We start from the raw sequence: 19,906 nt of genomic DNA, 5'->3' as shown, positions 1-19,906 counted from the left end.
AGGGAGTGCACATGTCAGGAGGTGGATGCAGAGGCTGCCCCACTGAGAGAGGTGGGGGTCTGGATGGATAGAAACCAGCCTTCCCTTCCCTCTGCTCTTGCTCTCACTAGGAGAAGGCACACAGTGAGCGGAAGCTCTGTTTATCTGGCTTCCCACTGCACTCACTTGTCAAACCTCTGTCTGTCTCCAGCTCCAAATAAGTCCCAGGAGCTGCCTCCTGCCTGCTCCGGGCCACCCCTGCCACTCACTAGTGTCTCTGGGCTTTTCCTCTCTGCTTCCTTGGAGCACTTACCTGTGGGGCAGGAATCAGACAGCTGTTCCATAAACCTTCTGCAGTTCACTGGCGCTCAGCGTGCACAACTCTGATGTAGTAATAAAACTTCTGTGTTATCTAAAAGAGACGGCAGGAACTAAACTAATATCTGCAAGGTTTAAGGAGCTGCTCTAGAAAGTAAACAACTTAGAAATGCAAAATTTTATTCTTGGAGTCAGCCAGTGGTCTTTTCTCTTTTAATCCCCCTTCAAGCTTCTCTTTGAGCCAAACCTCTAAGCATCTAGAACAATAGTTTTCACTCTCTCCATCTTTTTAAAACCATGAAAACTTTGATTCAAACAAAGCTCCTGTAGAAACTTAGTATATACATATGTGTGTATATATATGTACCAGAAGTCGGGGGTGGGGGAGACTTCCACATACCCAGCAATGTCACTATTTGTAGCCATTCTGCCCAGTGCAGTACATGACAATAAATTAGCTAAGACAGACTCAATACAGTTATTTCCTCAACAATTACCTACTGGGAGCCTCAGAAAATGACTGCTTAGCTGTATGCTCATTTCAAACAGTATTAAGGAAAGAAAAGAAAATGGAATCAAACGTGGAGAACAAAGGATGCTATTTGTGCTTCATCTTCTGAAATACTCTATTTTTTTTCTGGGGGTTTTAATCTGACCAAAGGCAGAAAGGTGATCATTAGAGGAATATGGTATCTTCTTTCTTAAATGCTCCATTACACCGTACGTGGTAATAATTTGTGCTCGCATGCTCACTATCCACGGAAATAAAGGAGATTGAATTGGGTCCCAGGCAGCATTCGCTTCTGTAGAACTCATACTCCAGGATGAGCTAGGAGGAGCAAGGATTCAGGGCAGAAGACCAGAGCGCTTGCTGGCTGCAAGGGCTTAGGCGAATCTTGGGGCCTTCAGGGCCCTCAGTTTTCTGGGCGTAAAATGGGGATAGCAATCCTTGTTCTGCCTCCTTCACAGGGAGGTGTCTGGACTCAGTCCCGAGGGTAGGGGCTTAAATCACGTGATGTACAGGAAAGTGTTTTATAAAGTTCAAAACCAACATGAGCATTTATTATGTAAGCATTTGAAAATATTTGTGGGTGAGGCACAAAATCATTTTGCAAAGGTGCCCTGTGCCCAGAACAGCATCTTAGGCTTTTTGGGGAAGAAGAATGGGACCCGTAGATAGTGCATGGAAGAGCTGAATAATCAAATGAGGACATGAATATAGAAGGACGATGGCAGCTGCCAGTTGTTTATTGAGCATCTTTTTTATGCCAGGCACCAAGACAAGGTATCCCCGTGACAGCCTTACTAAGTAGAAACAATTGTTCTCATGACAAAGGTGGAAGCTCAGGTGTAAGGAGTTCACAGTAATTTGCTCCAGGTCATGCAGCTTGTCAAGGTCAGAGGCAGGATTCAACCCCAGGACTGTCTGGCTGGCTCTGAAGCCAAAGCTCTGATGTATGCCCATAGTATGTGCTCCCTCTTTCTCCTTTTTCTCTGCACTCTCTTCTCTTCAGCTTCCTTTCTCTCCTCCACCCCCATCTATTCCTCCTTCTCTGTGTGCGCACGCACACACACATGCGGATATATCTATCCCATATTTAAAATTAAGCATAGATTTTATCGTAATTATCCAGGTTGGATTAGTTTTCCTGTTTATTTATAGGAATCATATTTTTAAATTTTTTTTATTATTATTATCATCTTTTGCTGAGGAAGACTCACCTGGAGCTAACATCTGTTGCCAATCTTCCTCTTCTTGCTTGAGGAAGATTGGTCTGCACCAATCTTCCTCTATCTTGTATGTGGGTTGCCTCCACAGCATGACCGCAGATGAGTGGTGTAGGTCCGTGCCTGGGAACTGAACCCAGACCACTGAATCAGAGCATGCTGAATTTAACCACTAGGCCACGGGGCCAGCCCATAGGAATCATATTTTAGTTTTCAATTTTCATGTTTTAATATTTTAAAACAGATAGGGTGCTATAGATGATCAACTTTTCACATAAAACATCTTAGAGCACAGGTTATTGGATTTGACATCAACTCTGTACTTTAAAAAGACAACTGGCTGACCAGACTAAGCCTATTTCTTTCAATGCGATATTAAATCTCTGCAATATTGGGTTATTCATGTATTCAAAGTCCTGTTCTGGAAAAAACCTGCTCAGTTGTAACTAAACCTTCTTCATGGATAGCAGTTAAGTTTTATATGCTTCTTACTGAGAGTGTTACTCAGAGTAGTAAAGTATGGCTCCCTTTTAATCAGCGTGATGACCATGTTTTAACACAGATATTCCCTATTAACTGGTAAATTCAATCTCAACTTTATACTTAACCAATATGATGTAATAGCTTCAGCTTTCCTAGATTACTTTATGACTTGGTCTTGGGAATAAGGCACATGGTAAAGGTGAGAATTTTTAGCAAACACCAAATATGAATCTTCTAGATTTCCCTATGGGGAACATGTTTATGTTGACATGAATTGGGCTGCAAACTGTGTACATAGAAGGATCACATATGTGGTGGGCAGCTTGTCATGAGCAAGTCTCAAATATGCATGAAAAAGGAGTCCAACTTTTCAAATCATCCTTTGGAACTTCTCATGAATAAAAATACATGCAGCCATGAATTGCTTAGAGACGGGGATACATTCTGAGAAATGCATTGTCAGGTGAGTTCGTCATTGTGCGAACATCATGTTGTGTACTTACACACACCTATATGGTATAGCCTACTACACAACTAGGCTGTATGGTAATAATCTTATGGGACCACCGACTTATATGTGGTCTTTTGTTGACTGAAGTGTCATCATGTGGCTCATGACTGTAGTTTGAAATCAAGGGGCATGATGCCTCCTCTTTCTCAAGATTGTTTTGGCTATCTGGAATCTTTTGTGGTTCCACACACATTTTAGGATTGTTTGTTCTATTTCTGTGAAGAATGCCATTGGAATTTTGATAGAGATTGCACTGAATCTGTAGATTGCTTTGGGTAGTATAGATATTTTAACAATATTAGCTTTTCCAATCCATGAGTATAGAGGATCTTTGCATTTACTTGTGTCGTCTTCAATTTCTGTCATCAGTGTCCCCTAGTTTTCAGTGTACAGGTCTTTCACTTCCTTGGTTAATTTTATTTCTAGGTATTTCATTCTTCTTGATGCACTTGTAAGTGGGATTGTTTTCTTCATTTCTCTTTCTGAAAATTCACTATTAACTTTTAGAAATGCAACAGATTTTTATATATTGATTTTTGTATCCTGCAAATTTACTGAATTTTTTTATTAGTTCTAACAGTTTCTTGGTGGAGTCTTTAGGGTTTGCTATATATAATATGATATCATTTCCAAGTAGAGATAGTTTTACTTCTTCCTTTCTGATTTGGATGACTTTTATTTCATTTTCTCGCCTAATTGCACTTGCTAGGACTTCCAGCACTATGTTGAATAAAATTGGCGAGAGTAGGCATTCTTGTCTTCTTGCTGTTCTTAGAGGAATAGCTTTCAGCTTTTCATTGTTGAGTATGATGTTGTCATATATGGCCTTTATTATGTTGAGCTTCATTCCCTCTATACTCAGTTTGTTGAGAGTTTTTATCATGAAAGGATGTTACATTTTATCAAATGCTTTTCTGCATTTATTGAGATGGTCATATGATGTTCCCCCTCATTTTGTTAACGTGATGTATCGCGTTGATTGATTCGTGGATGTTTTTACCATCCTTACATCCCTGGAATAAATCCCACTTGATCATGGTGTATGATCCTCTTAATGTACTGTTGAATTTGGTTTGCTGATATTTTGTTGAGGATTTTTGCTTCTATGTTCATCAGGGATGTTGGTCTGTAATTTTCTTTTCTTGTAATACACTTGTCTGGTTTTGGTATCAGAGTAATGCTGGCTTGGTAAGATGGGTTTGGAAATGTTCCTTCCTCTTCTATTTTTGGAAGAGTTTGGGAAAGACTGGTATTAATTCTTCCTTAAATGTTTGGTAGCATTCACCCGTGAAACCATCTGGTCCTGGACTTTTCTTTGTTGGGAGGTTTCAGATTACCGATTCAATCTCCTCTTAGTAATTGGTCTGTTCAGATTTTCTATTTCTTATGAGTCAGTCTTGGTAGGTTGCATGTTTCTATGAGTTTATCCATTTCTTCTAGGTTGTCTAATTTATTGGCATATAATTGTTCATTCTATTCTCTTATGATAATTTGTATTTGTGTGGTATCAGTTGTAATGTCTTCTTTTTCATTTATAATTTTATTTATTTGAGTGCTCTTATTTTTTTCTGGATTTCTCTAGCAATAGTGTATTTTTAAAATCTATTCAAAAAAGGAGCTCTTAATCACATGATCATCTCAATAGATGCAGAGAAAGCATTTGACAAGATCCAACATCCATTTATGATGATGGATATAAAATAAATAATAAAATGGATATAGAAGGAAAGTACCTCAACATAATAAAGTCCATATATGACAAACCCACAGCCAATGTGATACTTAATGGTGAAAAATTGAAAGCCACCCCTCTGAGAACAGGAACAAGACAAGGGTGCCCACTCTTACCACTCCTATTCAACATAGTACTGAAGGTTTTGGCCAGAGCAATTAGGCAAGAAAAAGAAATAAAAAGCATCCAAAATGTAAAGGAAAAAGTGAAACTCTCACTGTTTGTGGATGACATGATTCTATATCTAGAAAACCCTAAAAAATCCACCAAAAAACTATTAGAAATAATCAACAACTACAGCACAGTGGCAGGGTACAAAATCAACTCACAAAAATTAGTTGCATTTCTATACACTAATAAGGAACTAGCAGAAAGAAAAGTTGAGAATACAATCCCATTTACAATTGCAGCAAAAAAGGATAAAATATCTAGGAATAAATTTAATCAAAGAAGTGAAAGACCTGTATACTGAAAACTATAAGACATTATTGAAAGAAATCAAAGAAGATATAAAGAAATGAAAAGATATTCCATGCTCATGGGTTGGAAGAATAAACATAGTTAAAATGTCCATATTACTGAAAGCAAGCTACACATTCAATGCAATCCCAATCAGAATCCAAATGACATTCTTGATGGAAATAGAACAAAAAAATCCTAAAATTTATATTGAACAACAAAAGACCCTGAATAACCAAAGCAATCCTGAGGAAAAAAGAACAAAGCTGGAGGTATCACAATCCCTGACTTCAAAATATGCTACAAAGCTATAATAATCAAAACAACATGGTGCTGGTGCAAAAATAGACACACAAATCAATGGAACAGAATTGAGAACCCAGAAATAAAGTCACACATCTATGGATAGCTAATCTTTGACGGAAGAGCCAAAAACATTTAACGGAGAAAGGAAAGTCTCTTCAATAAATGGTGTTGGTAAAAGTGTACAGCCGTGTGCAAAAGAATGAAAGTAGACTGTTATCTTACCCCATACACAAAAATCAACTCAAAATGGATTAAAGATTTGAATGTAAGACCTGAAATCATAAAACTCCTAGAAGAAAATATAGGCAGTACACTCTGACATCGATCTTAGCAGCATCTTTTTGAATACCATGTCTACTCAAGCAAGGGATAAAAGAAAAAATTAACAAATAGGACTACATAAGACTAAAGAGCTTCTGCAAGGCAAAGGAAATCATGAACAAAACAAAAAGACAACCCACCAAATGGGAGAAAATATTTGCAAATCATATATCTGACAAGGGGTTAATCTCCAAAATATGTAAATAATTCACACAGCTCAACAACAAGAAACAAACAACCCAATCAAAAAATGGGCAGAGGATATGAACAGGCATTTTTCCAAAGAAGATATACAGATAGACAAAAAGCACATGAAAGATGTTCCACATTGCTAATTATTAGGGAAATGCAAATCAAAACTACAATGAGATATCACCTTATATCTGTCAGAATGGCTATAATTACCAAGACGGGAAATAACAAATGTTGGAGAAGATGTAGAGAAAAGGGAACCTTTATACACTGCTGGTGGGAATGCAAACTGGTGCAGCCATTATGGAAAACAGTATGGAGATTTCTCAAAAAATTAAAAATAGAAATGCCATACTATCCAGCTATCCCACTACTGGTATTTATCTAATGAACTTGAAATCAACAATTCAAAGAGATTTATGCACTCTTATGTTCAATGCAACATTATTCACAATAGCCAAGACATGAAAACAGCCCAACTGCCTATCAGTTGACGAATGAATAAAGAAGATGTGGTGTGTACACACACACTGGAATACTACACAGCCTTAAAAAAGGACAAAATCACCCCATTTGCAACAACACAGATAGAACTTGAAGGTATGGGGTTAAGTGAAATAAGCCAGACAGACAAAGACAAACCACGTGATTTTCACTCTTATTTGGAAGATAAACAAACCCATGAATAAAGAGAACAGATTAATGGTTACCAGAGGGGAAGGGGATTGGGGAGTGGGCAAAAGGGGTAAGGGACACATATGTATGGTGACAGATAAAAATTAGACTATTGGTGGTGAGCATGGTGCAGTATATACAGAAATTAATAAATAATAATGTACCCCTGAAATTACACAATGTTATAAACTATTATGACCTCAATAAAATAATTTTTAAAAAACTCTTAATTTTATTGATTTTTTCTGTTGTTTTTTAAATCTCTATTTCATTTATTTGCATTCTTGTCTTTATTGTTTCCTTCCTTCTACTAACTTTGGGCTTAGTTTGTTCCTCTTTTCCTAGTTCCTTGGATGTAAAGTTAGGATGCTTATTTGAGATCTTCCATTTTTTTTCCTAATGTAGGCATTTATTGTTATAAACTTCCCTCTTAGAATTGCTTTTGCTGTATCCTATACATTTTTGTATGTTGTATTTCCATTTTCATTTATCTCAACATAATTGTCTACTTCTCTTTTGATTTCTCCTTTAACCCACTGGTTATTCAGGAGTGTGTTATTTAATCTTTTGATATTTGTAAATTTTCCAGTTTTTAAAAAAATTAATTTCTAGTTTCATACTATTGTGATTTGAAAAGATGCTTAAAATGATGGAAAATGATATTGTATGCAAACGGAAACTAAAAGAAGCAGGGGTAGCTATACTTCGACAAAATAGACTTTAAGCCAAAGATTCTAACAAGAGACAAAAAAGGCCATTATGTAATGATACCACAAGAAGATACAACATTTGTAAATATTTATGCACCCTACATAGAAGTCCCTAAATCTATAAAGCAAGTATTAACAGATCTGAAGGGAGAAATAGACAGCAATCCAATAATAGTCCCCTACTTTCAATAATGGATAGATCATCCAGACAGAAAATCAATGTGGGAACACTGGATTTCACAGACATTTACAGAACATTCCACCCAACAGCAGCAGAATGCATTCTTCTCAAGCACACACGGAACATTCTCCAGGATAGATCATATGTTAGGCCACAAAACAAGTCTTAATAAGTTTATGAAGTTGTATTCTTCCATCATTTTGAAAATTGGGAAACCGAGCTCTGAGAGTTTGAGCAGAGGACCTAGTGTCTCTCAGCTACAGATGGTGAAGCTGGTATTCACACCTGATCTCTGCACTTCCACTACCCTGGAGGGGATAGAGGTGTGATGTTGAACCGCACCGTGGCCTGTTTCATAGTGCAGTGTAGGTACCCACACCTGCACACACTTCTGTGGTTAGTGCTGGAGTAAATCTATCTCAGTTGCCTTTCCCGTTTCATGAGAGTTTTATAATATATAAACGTGAACAATATAGGGCAAAAATAAGAGGCTCTGCACATGAGTTTGAGAAATTGTTGATTTACTTAAATTTAGGAAACACAGGACTAAAACTTGAAAATTCTTCCATTGCTTAAAAATTTAATACACTGTAAGAAAGCTTCATCCAGTTTCTTCTGGGTAAGCATGCACATCGAGAGAAATGCTTGCATTATAATAAATCAAGTTTTGATTAAGAAAAAATATGGCAAAAATTGAAGTTGAATTTTCAATATGTATACCCACTTACTAATCAATATAAATAGATACACAAAAAAATTCACAAGACATGTAGTCTTGATTTCCTGATATTTCAGTGAGGAAAATTATTTTCCATATTTTTTTTGCAGAAATCTAAACATATTATGCACTACCTTAGATTCAGTTATATGGACTGAAATCTTTTAAGGTTCTTAACTTTATCCGCCAACATTGGTTTGCCAAATGCTCATCGCTAATATTTAGCGAGAGCTTACTATGTACGTACTTGCTTACTACGTGCGTGTTTCGTATGAATTGTTTTTCTGTATCCTCACCACTCCGTGAAGTACTTGGTGTCATGATTCCCATTTTACAGATGAGAAAACCAAAGGTCATCAGCCTGGTAGAGAGGAGATCTGGAACTGAACCCAGTATTCTGACTCCAGAGTCCATGGTAACCATATTGGTTATGAAGAAGTTAGTATTCAAAAACATCGCACAATGAAAACATTACCCAAGGAAAGATAAAGTGGGAAGTAGACAAACATTTACTCCTGCCTCTCATCATCCTTGCCTAGGTCAGTGTTGGTTTGGCTCATCCTCTTTTTAATTCCTTGATATTTTCCTTGAGGTTTTCTATGCACCAGGATACCATATAAAAACCTCCTCCAAAGTAGAATATTGCTGGGGATGGGGTTCTGCTTTGGGCACCACCAAAGTCAAGTTTTTTTATGACGTAGATCCTCTCTTTTTTGAAAGGGACCATGATTTCCCCTGAAATAATGCCTGTGGTGCCACTGGCGGGAGTTCATGGACCTTTTGTCCCTTTAGCTGTGCTCCTCTGTGGGAGAGGAGCAAGGGTGAGGCTGCCAACCAGTGTAAGAGGATGGCAACAGAGGCCCAGTCTCTGGACAAGTGGTGTGATAGTTCTGTGGGCTGAGAAGGGGCAAGTTTGGGGCAGATGACTGGGAGAGGGAAGGAAGCAAGCTATTACATTTCTACAGAAGCAGAACCAGCCGAGGGCTGATAGGCTCTGGCATCAGGAAATAGGACATTATTTCTGCAGAGCACTTCCTGTCCCCAAAGGAAGAACTTATCCACTTTGCACATTTCCCTGTTTGCACTAGGGCCTTCCTAAGAAAGAAATACTGCTGTGTGTGGCTCCTCACCTCTCTGTTCAGCCAGGTGTCTGTGATGGAGGCCACTCTCCCGGAAGTCCTCTGGGGGAACTCACAGCACAGGCCAGAGGAGTTTATGTTTGATGGTGCCGAACATATTCACTTCCCTATGCATTTTCATCCCCACCCCATTGATTTGTCTAATTGACCATTAATTTTTTTTTTTTTTTAAAAACCCTGTGATTTACTGAAATTCTCTAAGTTTTAGCCACATAGAATTCAGAAGGTCCCTATGTGGGATGGGGTACTACATCAAAAAGCTTTGGCCAGTCTTAGCCAGTGTACTCGGCCCCAGCTTCTCCCTCCTGCCTGGGGGACCCTTCAGGGATATTGGTGAAGGGATTACCAGTGACTGGGACCCCGGCATGCTTCAGTCTGGGCGAACTCACAGGCAGATACTGCATGTGTCTGTTCCTTGGGAACCCGATCCTACATTTTCTGCCTCCTTGACTCTGTGCTCTGGTCCCTTCTGATCAGACACCCCCTTTCCCCATCTGAAATGCAGCAAAGCCCCCATCCTAGGTAGGGTCTTGCTCCATTGGGGTATAAATAACTGGGAGGTTCCACTCACCACTAATTTTTATTGGACACTGACTTTTAGGGCTGAATTGGGTCTCCCAAAGTTCATAAACCCTACCCACTGCACCAACCTGACCCCCTCCAAGCCCTTCTGGAAAGTTTTGAGGGGAGTGCTTGATCCAAACAAGGAGTGTAGTACAAAGTCCAGGGGGTAGTACAAAGCATCACATTTCATATGTTAAAATCAACTCTTCTAAATAACATTCAAATACTCATAGAAGAATTTTTTTACGTTAACACAAGACATGCTTTTTGAAAGGAAGATGGAACCTCATATATTCTTTGTAACTTATTTTTTCATCTCGTTCTTTTTCTTTGTTTTCAACAACGGTTTTTCCTCGTCTTTCATACAGACAGATGGTCTCCGTTATGTACAGTGGCTTCTCCCCTCTATGTTGCTATGCAACAGAATGCATCCTATCTGTGTTCTCTCTCTGTTGTATCCCGTTTCCGTTCAACAACTCAAAATAACTAGCCGAGTGCTTCAACATGCGACTTCCTCCTTTCGACAGAGTTGAATATCTATCAAGTATCTTCCTGGGCTTCCTATCTCTTCCTGTTACAGCCTTGAAAAAATGTGTTTGCCCCAAATTGATTTTCCTCATCACTTCCTATTTACATCAGCCCACTCATTGCGGAGGCAGGCAAAACAGACAGCAGTGAGTCATGCAGCTGTTGGCCCCTGGGGAAAAAAATGGGTCAGTCAATTGTGTGATGTTGGAAACCAAGATTTTTGTTTTGTGGTCAGGTGTGGGGTTCCTGTTTGTCCTTTTTATCATGGTGCTGTTTCCCAACAGATACTAGAATGTGAAAAAATAAAAGTTAAAATCAACCAACTAAACAGACATTAAAGCAACTCTTTTCTCATTTCTGGGCTTCAGAAAGAGGCTAATAAACTTGACATTCTTACAAAACAAGAGGCAAGCAGAGGACATGAAAATTGCATTTTGAAATAGGAATTTCAGAATTTAAAGAGAAAAAAACAGAAACAAAAGAACATCTTTTTAAAGACTGTCAGTCACGTTGGGGTTCTCTTTTGCTTAAGCACTAGGAAATTAGACTCATTTATGGATTCTTTCAAAACTCATTTCATGCCTCCTTAATTTATGCCGTTTTTCGTATTCCCAGCAGTTGCGAATCTCAAATAGTCAGACTAAAGTTGACCCAACTAGGAAAGCAGTGGATGTGGAATGGGGGCGGTGGTAGCATTGAGGTTGGAGTGGTTGGGAAAAACATATTCATCACTGCTTGCTCTTTAGTGATTTCAAATTCCAATTTCTAAAGGAAAATCTAATGTCAAGTGGAAAAGCATGCATTTGAAAATTTAGAGAACATGTGATTCACGTTAGTGTTATTTTTCTTAATCTAAAAAATGAAAGTGCTGCAACATCGCACAGTTTGAAAGAAAATGTAAAATACTCAATAGAATTATGACCCTCTACGGTTACAGTAAACCCAACAAAAAGTTTCAGATACCTTAGATTTTTGTGAAATTGTGCAAAATGGTGTCTTTAAAGGCGAGCAGGTTGGTCTTATTTTCTGGGACATCTCGGTTTCTCAGTCAAGTACTCTCTGTGAAGTTGTTGTAAAGCTCCTTCTGGACTGGCTGGAGGATGCACTTTACTTCCATCGTCATTGTTTTTCATGCCTGACTTTGCTACGTTCATGTTGACCTCTTGCCTGAAGAATGTCCTAACAGCACACCCCGGTAGTTATCAGGATCGACGATAATTGTGCTCAGGGCCCCTACCACATCATCATCTATCTAGATACTCAGAACACTGCAAATTATCCTTTGGATCTTGACCACAAGGGAGCGAAGGAATCCCGAGGACCCGAGTTTCACCGCACTACTCATCTGAGGTTCCTGCGGTCTCTGGTTACCCACAGAACCCTGTCGATATTGCTACAACGCCATACCTCCCCGTTGAATGCTCCCGCTGTGTTAGGCGTGTGAGCCAGAACCAAGTGAATCGCTGACTTAGGCGGTGGTAACGTCAGGTTGACCCAATGGAGAGCAGTGGGATGGGGCCATGTTTGTGTCTTTAGCATAGATTGCTCATTACTATCTGTGGTCCTAGGGGAATTCTGAAGTTATTTGCCGGACAAGTGCTGGTGTTCTTTGGTTGTGTATAAATGAAAAGCAGATGGAAGATTGGTAACGTGGATTTGTTAAGTTTGTATATATGTGTATATGTGTGTATCTGTGTGTATAAGTATATATGTATATATATGTATATACACATGTATATATGTAGCAAGAAGTAGATATTAAAGGTTATAAACACCACTCAAAACAATTTTAGCTCATTGCTTCAACAACTGCATCAAATATTACCTTACATTTCACCTTTATCTTTGGTTTTAAAAAAATTTAGGTAGAATAACTCTTTTCTACTAGACATTGAAAATATTTAAAAATATGCTGAAAGGCTTGTAATGCTATAAATTTCATCAGCTCTCGAGATCTTTTTTTTCCCCTCTATTTGAAAGAGTCTCCTGTCTGCTGATTCATATCATACTCAGGAAAAATAAATAATAGGTTCAAGTAAAAAGAAACTCATTTTTCGAACTTCATTTCGTTTTGAGGGCTCAGGAACATTCAGTTCATGTTTCATCATTCCTCTTGGAATATTTCATCATATTGTTTTAAACCACGAGTCTTAAAAATCCCTTTCCATCTTGACCGTGGTGCGCATTTCAGGCAAGATAGTGAAGCCGCAGAGTGCAGGTCCTTATTTCCCACAGTGAGAACTGGCACCGGGCAGCCGGGAGCAGTAACTCGTCGACTTGGGTAAACCAGCCTAAACCATGGCGGCATTTCAGCACAGCAGTGGTGGCTGGGTGTGACGTCTTATTCATGGAGGCTGGCATAAGGATTAACATTAGAGAAAATCTTGGCTCCCCATTTAAATAATAAATTTTGTTATTTCTCTTAATAGTAGAGTAAAGCGTGTTCATTGTAGAAATCTTTAAAAAGAGGGGAGGAACACTCTCTCTAGACCACCACCAGTAACATCGTAGGGTATTTCTTTTCCCTCTCATTTTCCTTCCTTTAGATTATGGTTGTTCTCTATGTGATTTTCTAGCTGTTTTTTCCCCTACTTATGAATCATTTTCCATGTTATTAAATATTTTACATTCTGATTGATAATAGCTGCCTATATATTCCATATACAAATAACTTTGGTGATTTGTGCAAAGGGTAGATTCATTCTGCTTTAAAAAATAGCTACAAACTTTATTATGAAATAATGCAGAATTGTGAGAAGGGCACACTTTGCATCTGGTACCTACCCACCTCTTCCTTCTGATGCCTCCTCTTATCCTGGATACAACACATCCATCGTCCCACCTCTAACAGAACAGTCTGACCCTGGAAAATCAAACCTTCCTCTTGAACTCGTTGAGTCTTTTATTTTAGGACTCTCCTCAGAAACTCGACTCTTTTGTAGATATTTGCATTTCAAAGAGGATACTGACAATATAGAGAAGCAGATTTCTTAGAGAATTTTATTTAGCGCATCCCCAGCATAAGGAGATACATTGCTCTGTCAACCTTGGTGGCCGGTTCTGCTGAGGGGCCATAATTGCTTCCCAATTATTTCATAATTTTGGCACCTGTCTCCTCAGTAATGTTGTCAGTTCCTTTAATAAAGGTTCAGGGAGTGAAACTTTTCTTGTTCCTACTCAAAGTTTAGTGCAATTCTTGGCATGTTGCAAGTGTTAATAATAATAATTTAAAAAGCAGTTTACTTAATTGGGACACTTAAGCATGAGATCATGGAATGGGGTCACTCTCAGCAATGAAGAGATACTTCTTATAATACTCCTCCCTGGGGCAGAAGTCACACAGAGGGTGGCTAGAGGAGAAACATCGAGCAAATTTGCCTGATGAAAAAGACATTGGGTGATATCCAGCAGAATAGTTGGGCTTGTGTCTGGGGTTAGAACATTTTGAGTACATTTGGTAAATTTTGAGATAATGTACCTCAGAGTCATGATGTTGTCAGAATTTTTAATTAGCATGGAATTCTTTTCTGTTGAACCATATCCAGTCAAACAGATAATCCTGGTCATCAGAGGCACATTTCCATGAGTGGAAGATGAATAATAATCTTTTTTAAGTAATGGAGACAGGAACAAGCCCTGAGATTACATGCCTTTGCCATTACTGTTCCTCTCTCAAAGTATTCTTTGTCTCCTTCTCCTAACAAACTGTTACTCATCCTTCCAGATCCAACTCTACTATTCTTTCAAGTGCTTACTGATGCTCCTAGCCTAACTCTGCATGCCCTAAGACTTTTTCTTCAGTGCTTTCACAGCGTGCTTATTTTATGTTCACAAATATTTAATTATCACGTGCAGGCATGGTACTGTCATTGAATGTCCTCCATGCCTACTATCCTGTGAACTCATCATGTATGGGGACCATATTCTATTTTGCTTTGCATTCCATGGACTTATCACAATCCATTGCTCATAGTAGGTACACAGAAAATTTTATCAAGTGAATGAGTGATGTTCCAAAATCATATTGTAAGTTATTGACAAAGCCAATAAGACCAATTTATGATGATGAGTTTTGTTATGCTGTTTTTCTTTGGCTATCTTGATCAAAATGCACAAACAAAATGATATCTACAAGACCCTGTTTTTCTTGTTGTCCATTTTTGCCTTACACCACTCCCCTCAAACCATAAGGGCCAGTTTCCTATTCCTGACAGTATTGGAGCACGTTTCTATCACAGAGGCTTTTTCTCTTTGGTTTCCTCTGTCTGGAATAATTTTCCTCTAGCTCTTTGCATCACTCAATCTACCACTTTGTTATGTCCCATATCCTCAAAGACCACCCTATTTAAAAGAGCAAACTTTTCAACTCCATCATGCTATCCTGATTTGTATTTCTTCAGAACACCTAACTATTTGACATCATAATACACGTCTTTTTATTTATGTGTCTCTTGTTGGCATCCTTTCCTAGAGTCTAAACTCCTCAAGGGCATGGACTTTGTTTTATTCATTGCTCTATTGCCAGCACCCAACACAGTGTGTGGTTTATGCACTTATAAGTAAGTATTTGTTGAGTGTCCAGTGAACTTGTCTGCTCTTTCAAGGTCTAAGAACTGGGATGATAGCTTAGATGTGCTGAGAGTTTGTACTAGTATGCAAAAGAAACAGTTTTCCTTTTTGAAGAAAAATGAGGGTTATGGGACAACACTTTCAGCCTGGTTTAATATATGCGAACCCGCCAACACATTAAGCTGCCTGACATTAATAATTTGTTTTGTAGCCATGTCACCTATTTTTGGCATAATTACTATTTGTAGCTGTAACTATTATTCAAAAATTATGAATGTATTGTAGGATCTGATAGCACTGTCAAGGATGGAAAAAGCTCTATATCTCTAATAATGCTACATTTAGAATTAAAGGGAAGGAATTTTTTATTGTAGAATAAAATCATAGAGGTAGAAACTTTGGTATTTCTCATTAAAAATCCCATTAAAAATCTCTTATTCCACAAATATATCCAATGATTTTTGACAACAGCACAAAAACAATTCAATGGAAGAAGACTAAAGTTTTCAACAGATGGTGCTGGAGTAACTGGACATCCACAGGCAGAGAAACGAACCTCAAAGTAAGGCCCAAATTAACCCAAAATGTATCAGGCAAAGTAGAACATGCAAGTCTATCAAACTTTCAGAGAAAAACAGAGGAGAAAACCTTTGGAAGCTAGAGCTGGGCAAAGAGTTTATAGACTTGACACTGAAAGAATAACTAATAAAAAGAAAAATTGAGAAATTGGACCTCGTCAAAATGAAAAATGTTTGCTCTGTAAAAGACCCATGAAGAGGATGAAAAGATAAGGTACAGATTGGGAGAAAATGTTTGCAAATCACGTATCTGACACGGTCCTGTATCTAGATATGTAAAGAACTCTCAAAACTCAATAGTAAAAAACTCAAACAATCCAACTAGAAAATTGACAAAAGGTAAGAACAGATGTTTCTCTGATGTATGTATGGATGGGACATAAGCACATGAAAAGGTGTTTAACATTATTAATCATTAGGGAAACGCAAATTAAAATCACAACGAAATATCACTACACAACTATCAAAATGTCTAAAAGAAAATATAGCGATTACAGCAAATGCTGGTGAAGATGAGGAGAAACGGGATCACTCATCCGTTGCTGATTGCAGTGTCAGATGGCACTTCTACTCTGGAAAATAGTTTGGCAGTTTTTTAAAAAAACTAAACATTCACCTATTGTACAACCCAGCAATTTCACTCTTGGGCATTTATTCCAGAGAAATGAAAAATTATGTTTATGTAAAATCTGCATGTGAATATTTGTAGCAGCCTTTACTTATAATAGCCCCAAACTGAAAATGACCCAAACGTCCTTTAATGGATGAGTAGTTAAACCAACTGTGAGACGTCCATGCCAGGGAATACTACTCAACAATGAAAGGGAATAAACTACTGATCCATGCAATAACATGGATGGATCTCAAGGGAATTTTCCTGAATAAAAAAAGATTACATACTGTATGATTCTGTTTATTCAACAGTATTGAAACTACAAAATTGTAGAGATGGAGAACAGATCAGTGGTTGCCAGAAGTTAGGCATGGGGATGGAAGCAAGGGATTGCTGTGGCTATTAAGGGGTAGGGTCAGGACCCTTGTGCTGATGGAGCAGTTCTGCATCTTGATTCTGGTAGTGGTTACATGGATTTACACATGTGATGAAATTGCATGCAACTACATACACATAAAAACACACAAATGAGTGCATATAACACTGGTGAAATCAGAATAAACTGATGTAGTCAGAGGAGCACGAGAACGTCAAAAAGAGCATTATTTCTGATTTAGAGATGATGGACTGAAGACAGAGGTGTTAGCTTATGAAGGTGTTATGGAGACCCAGAAGGATATGCATATCTTTGCAAAATGGCACCAGTCTGTGTACAAAAGAGAAAATTTCCTAATAGCTTGTGTTTGTTTCCTAGGATGGCTGCAACAAGTGACCACAAACCGGTGGCTTAAAAGAACATAAAGTTATTCTCTCATAGTTCTCAAGGCTAGAAGTTTAAAATCAATGTGTTGGCAGGGCTGTGCTCCCTCTGAAGTCTCCAAGGGAGAAACTGTCCCATGTGTCTATTCCAGCTTCTGGCTTCTTGCTGGCAATCTTCGGCATCGCTCTTTCTGTGTCTTTCCTATTATAAAGACACAAGTCACTGGATTGAGGACCATCTTAATCCAGTATGACTCCATCTTAACGTGATTACCTCTGCAAAGACCCTATTTCCAAACAAGGTCGCATTCGGAGGTACCAGGGTTTTGGACTTGAATATATCTTTTAAAGGACACAATTCAACCCACAGTAGCTGTCATTATTTTCTTTAGGAAAATAGTAAAAGACAAAATCTTGTACCAACCTTGAGACAATAAGGATCTGTTGGCTGTGGCCAGTTGTTATCTTAGAAAATATGTATGTCTGTCCACATGGAAAGTATTGGTGGCCACTTGCTGGTTTGGGAGAGTGTAAGAGAAACAATAGTCAACGTCCCATCTCTGGAAAGGAAGGAAACCGTCTATATTGTTAAGATTCTCTCCAGTTATCTCCACTACCATACCTTTGACCCACTTCACACAGTCTGTGAAAAACAGAGTGAAAAGACAGCATTTCTGTGATTCAAATTCGGCAACTTGTTTTCCACCACAGGAGAATTTCTTTCTTTGTGGACATGTGTGTGTTGTGACAATAGCTAATATCTAGCTAATATTACTGGTTATTCTGTTTTTGAGCTAATACAGGCATTCATTTTAGGTAAAGATCATTTATAAGGAGAAAAATGGGGATGCAAACAGTCTTGTGCCATGGTGCTTTTAACCGGGGCAGGAAATCAAATCAAGAGCCCGCAGCACATTCCTTCTGGAAAATCTGTTAAAGGAAGGAAGTTCCCTGAGGGATTTTTAATCCTCCTGCACAGGACTTTGTTTTTTTGAGGGTCATTCAAAAAAAATCTGTACAAAATGCCCTATAGGGCACTCATGACACACTTGGGGAAAATTTATAATGCTGCAGCATTATGATGCAAAAGGCCCTTGTCATGCTGAAAGATATAGATCAACTGTCCTAGCTGAGTAAGAAGAGTCACATTAAGAAATAGCAGGTGTGCTCAGAGTTTCCAGCTTCGTAGAAAGAGTTCGCAGTGACAGGGAACAACCTAATTTAAAAGCTCTGCAGACAGGACAAAACCGAAGAAGACAAATTGGATTGAGCAATAGGTTTTTTATTTTTGTAAGGAAAATTTCTTTCTTGGTGTATTTCAGGAATCCAGGAACCCAAGAGGTTGCATTCCTGGGGGCTTTGCTGTTGATACTTAGTGGCCTGTGTGGTGAATGCATCGCTCACATCAAATGAAAGAAAATGGAGCTGCAATGGAAACATCAGCCGAGCTAATGGTTTTGTGAGGTTATGAGGTAGGAAAATTTGAGATGCCACTAAAGCTGGCATTCTTAACCCAAAGAAATAGGTTCTACTAGTCAGTTCAGCTGGTTAACACATGGTGCTAATTGAGGTGAAGCTCTTGGGTTTATTCCCATCAGAGATCTCATCCTCCCTCTGAGGCTTGACCCTTGGCTTTTGTCCCTATTCTGTCCAACCATTCTGCAAAAGCTTTCAGAGGATCTCAGGAAGTTTTCTTTCAGAGCATAGCTAGATGGTGCAGCTACAAGACAGAACTGCAGTGGAGTCTGTTTATTCTACAAAATTTAATCGCTGTGTGTATAACTGCTTATGGAAACACAAATACTTCCTACCAATTTCCAATATTGAAAGTCTGCCCTAAAAGAATGGAGTATTTTCTGTATGGGATCTCTTTATAATTAACAAAGCCTTTCTACTGTTTCATTTTGGCTCAAGATTTAAGCATCTCATTTTTAAGATCATTATTCAGAGAGTGCCAGGTACAGATCTACTGTTCTGTATGTATGAAAATGAAAAAATATGAATAAATACACTTGCTCTTGAATGTAAGCCATGCTTCTCTATTAGGTTGGAGCGAGAAGGAGGAGGAGAAGGGGAGTCCTTCTAAAGAGCACAGCAGGCCAGGGCTGCTCACCAAGGACGTTCAGACCTAGCTCCGCCTCCTCCTAGGTGGTTACCCAGAGAATCACATGTTGCCATATGAAGTCACCGTTATTCCCAGACACCTGGTAAACCCCTTTACTGTATTAGGAAGGAACAAAGATTGAGGTCATACTCCTGTTTCAGTCCACAGTCCTTCTAAGAGAACAGAATCTTGACCTTTTCCCGTCTGGAATTGGCTTCAAATCCAAAGGGCAAAGCATTGCATGAACTCAATAAGGATATACTTTCATTACAATTGCATAAGAACAATACTAATTAACACTAAATAAAAAACACTTTCTCCAACTAGGGCTCTTCTAAACAGTCTTGTTTCTATGCGGTGAACACTCCCTTCACCAATGATTGGTCCAAGTTCCATTAGGCAGAATTGGGGATGGAGGAGCCACACACTCCCCCCTGCTCCCCCGCCTTCCAGTTGTTCTCTGGAAAGCAGTTCTTTTTTTGATCTCCTCTCTGCCAAGGGTTCCTGATAGCTTATTTATAGCTTAAAGTCAACAGTTCAATATGTTACCTCTTTCATTCTATTTTTTCTTTTATTGAAGTTGTAAAATTCACATACATAAATGAAATTGTTGTGTAGACGTTTTTAATGGCAGAGTGTCTTCTTCAGACAATAGCCTTTATGACAGCAGCAGCATCTGACTCTTCCTATGTCTCTCCCAGCCCCTAGTACAATATCCTCAAATAACTGGCATTTATGG

At 38.6% G+C, this 19,906-nt stretch overlaps 1 long non-coding RNA gene across 1 annotated transcript; it reads right to left on the bottom strand.

The window, feature by feature from the left end:
• Positions 1–8,099: 8,099 nt before the first annotated feature.
• On the bottom strand, positions 8,100–11,811 carry LOC138921555 (uncharacterized). Its single transcript, XR_011434194.1, has 2 exons — positions 11,508–11,811; positions 8,100–10,831 (listed from the first exon to the last, which is right to left on the bottom strand). It is a non-coding gene; the product is annotated as an uncharacterized lncRNA (long non-coding RNA).
• Positions 11,812–19,906: the final 8,095 nt, after the last annotated feature.

Source organism: Equus caballus, chromosome 30, assembly GCF_041296265.1.
Source record: "Equus caballus isolate H_3958 breed thoroughbred chromosome 30, TB-T2T, whole genome shotgun sequence".
Taxonomy (NCBI): domain Eukaryota; kingdom Metazoa; phylum Chordata; class Mammalia; order Perissodactyla; family Equidae; genus Equus; species Equus caballus.
This window is presented reverse-complemented; position numbering and strand designations above follow the sequence as displayed.